Raw genomic sequence first — 3,904 nt, forward strand, 5'->3', positions numbered from 1 at the left:
CTATTTGCCTCCACTGAGCAGGGAAAGCTGCCAGCAGAATGCTAAGTGGCTATTTCAATGGCACTGATTGATTCGCAGAGATGGCACAGATGTGACCTCCTCAGTCAAAGTCAGTGTTTTCTTGGTCCTCAAAATTTCAGAGAAATACAAATGCAAATGAAAAATAATGACAAGGCCCACATAGCACCCCAGAGTCATTGCCTCAACAATTACGAATGCCTCCTAGGCTTCCAGCATCCTGCTAGGTGCTGACAGTGACATAAAAATCATCGAAGACATAACTCCTATTCTCTACGACATTAATAGTGATAAAGTAGCAAAAGTTATGTAGTTGTAAAGATCACAGAGTTTAACATTTCTTTTGCCACCTATATTCTGCTTCTTAACCACTAACAGACAAACATAAACATGCCTTGTGCATAACCTTTTTATCTAGAATGCCCTTTTCTTTATACACCTGGAGAACCTCCGTATATAATATAAAGTCTAGGGTGATCGCTGCCTTGATGACATGAAGCCTCAATGGCTGTACACACACTGCAATCCTCATCACTTTCTCTGTGCTCCCTTTAGACCCCCATCCCATCCACACCATTGCAATTCTAGATGTTATTGTAAGTATCCAGGTGTGTGTCTGAATCCCCCGCTTGCGGGGTGGGGGTGGGGGGTCCCCTTTGGTTGAGGTTCTTCTTCAGTGATGGCGAACCTTTTGAGCTCGGCATGTCAGCATTTTGAAAAACCCTAACTTAACTCTGGTGCCGTGTCACATATAGAAATTTTTTGATATTTGCAACCATAGTAAAACAAAGACTTATATTTTTGATATTTATTTTATATACTTAAATGCCATTTAACAAAGAAAAATCAACCAAAAAAATGAGTTCACGTGTCACCTCTGACACGCGTGTCATAGGTTCGCCATCACTGTTCTAGATTCTGGCTATCCTTTAGAATCATCTCTGGATATTTTGTGTGTGTGTGTGTGTGTGTGTTTTAAAGTTCAGGTTCCAAACCAGACCCATTGGTTCAGAATTCCCAGGGTATAGACCTGCACATCTTTATTTTATGTTACTCTCCACGGGTGATGTGGACTTAGAGTCAGGGCTTAGAAGCACTCACTGTGCCCGATTCCTTTTTATAGCTCCGATGCCAGGAACAACGCCTAGCACACAGCAGGTGCTCAAGTCATGCTTGTGGATGGATGAATTACTCACATCCACTTTATGTCTCTTTGTAGATAAATATCTAAATTATACGTGACACCAACTTGCTGGGGTCAACTCGGATGTTTTGTAGGCTTCTCTTAAAGATGTCTGGGTTTCTACAGCTACATTCTCTGGTTGGTCCCAGTGCTTTAGCATCCAGATAAAGGAAGTGATCTGAGGTGGAAATATTTGTCTTTTGAACAGTAAATGTATGAGGTTTTGCAATACACAGCTAGAATTTAAAGGTAGAAGGGATTTATTGCCAAAATGTGACAAGGAAGTATAGATTAGTTGTAAAAGGCCTCTCTATATATTCATACGCATGTCCAAGTTCAGACTAGAAAAAAATCCCAAGAAGTTGTCTGTTTTAAGGTCTGTGACCACATTTCTAACTGCTCAATGGAAGTTCACACGTTCAGATAACATACTCAAAATGGAACTTACTACGTTCTTCCTACACAGCTCCTCCTCCTTGTTGGAGGTAAGGACTGAAGTGTAGATGTTAGGTGGCATTATATGGTCAAGGATTTAGAATGAGAGAATTTGACCTTCCCTCTGGCCTCCCTTCCCCAAGGAGAAGAGAAGTAGCCACACAAGGAATAATAGCCAAATATGAATCAAAATATCATATCACTGACACCTGAGTCAGGATCCAATAACCCAGTGAAATGTTTCCTGGTTTAGAACATATTATTGGGCTAGAGACTGAAGTGAGCCATCCATTTCTTTACTACTATTTAAATTTAAATCTTGAAAGCTGGACATTCAGTTCTCCCTGTGTACATTAATGTCTGCCTTTATACCCCCATTGTCCCTGGCATAACTCAGGTTCCCTGGGAGAAAGGTCTTTTGGAGGGTCAGCCCACAACCATTTCATTCATTCAGTGTCCTCTTTCCTTAGCCAAACTCTTTAGAGATGGTACAAGTTTCGTGCTCCCCAGGATAGGATACACTAAGAAATACTCTCAGTTCTTCACTTTTAAACTCAGCAATTTTTTCATCTGAGTCTTTTGGATAACACAGTCTTGTTGTTTGCATGCAATTCTGAAATAGTGGCTCATTCTCAATGTAGATTATTTGGTCAAAAAGATCATAATAAGTATGTATGGGGCTAGGTGGGTACTTAAAATATTGGTGGCGGGGATGTGCTCTGTAAAGTACATGACTGACTAACCACTATGCTGTACATCTGAAACTAATAGAGTCATAGTGAATGTAAACTGTATTTGAAAGCAATAATAAAAGAAATAGCCAAAAAAATAAAAGTGTTCAAAGATAAAGTATAGATGAGATTTTGGATAAAATACCGTAGATCTAGGTTTCAGCTACTTTCCAACATGCACTTGCTTATCTCTCCTGTTTCAGGTCCTTAAATTCACCCCCTCACGTAGGGCCCTCCAGCCACAGGGTCCTCCCTCCATTTCTCAAACACACCAAGTTCGTTCTCCAGGGTTTCCAGTCATGATCTTGCTTCTCTGAAAACCAGCTTCTTCCTACTGTTCACCTGCTTTTTTGTTCAGCTCTCAACTCAGAAGCTATTTCTTCAGAGAGGCTCTCCATTGACCTCCCCCAATCAAAACCACCCTCTTTTCTCTTGTGATCACTTGTCACTATTTGTATTACATTCTTGGTGGTATTTATTAGTGCAATGCCTGTCTCTCCCACAAAAGGGAAAGAACTCTATGAAGGCAAAGACCATATCAGCTTGGTCCACCAATGCTCAGCCCATAGCCTGCCTCAAAAAAATATTTTTGAATGAATGAATAAAAGACATGGTTAAGGCACTTAACCTATATGAGCCTATGTCCTTATCTGTAGCCTCAAAGTTATCATTAGAGTGAAGCGAGGTGATAAATTGATCAGTTAGACAATAGTCAGTACTCTATAAATATTATTCAAGACCTTATTAATTTTTTGACTAAATTATTTTCCATGTGACTTGAAATAAGTAATCTGCCTCTTTGTGTCTCCCCATTTTCTTTTATTAATAGGCCCTACCATATGAAGACTCTCAAAAAGCAGTAAACTTTATAATTTTGCATTTGTCCACAATTTTTATACAGAGAAGTACAATATAATTCAATAGTTTCAGACACAGTACAACATAATTTATAAGCAAGATGGAGCGAGGGCATTTCTACCCCATTTAGTGAATAGTGCTGTTGATAGAAAAGGGATTCAAAAGAATTGCCTTAAATCATATTACAACCTGGTGGGATAGTCAAGTTCTTATGAGGTATTGGGCCTCCAGATTCTCTTTATCTTTGACTTGACTCTTCTTATTTTTACTTCTCCAGTTTTGGGAAATTGTTGTGACTCTCTCCTTGCCACAGATTCCTGATCAGACTTCCCTTAGTTCATCTTGACCCACTCATCCTTGGGCTGTGCTATTGAAGGGCGATGCACTTTTTAAGGCCTATAGTTACAAACAGTTGTTATTTCAGCCCCAGTTAGGAATGGCCCACACATGTATTCCTGAAATGGAACCCAGCTACTGATGATGATCAGTATTGCTTAGTGAATCCAAATGCATCTCATTCATGGTGGGTGGAGCTAAATAAAGAAGTATAAAATGTGCATTGTACTGTATCATCAATTTCTCAAACTTCTTCCTTTGGTTCCTTATTTTTTTATGTCCCAGGAACTGCAGAGCATCACGTAGTGACCTGTCAACTCAGGAAGCTGATGGTCTGACTGAA

Source organism: Myotis yumanensis, unplaced genomic scaffold (genome assembly GCF_028538775.1).
Source record: "Myotis yumanensis isolate MYYU_CA2020_CCGP unplaced genomic scaffold, mMyoYum1.0.hap1 SCAF_15, whole genome shotgun sequence".
Taxonomy (NCBI): domain Eukaryota; kingdom Metazoa; phylum Chordata; class Mammalia; order Chiroptera; family Vespertilionidae; genus Myotis; species Myotis yumanensis.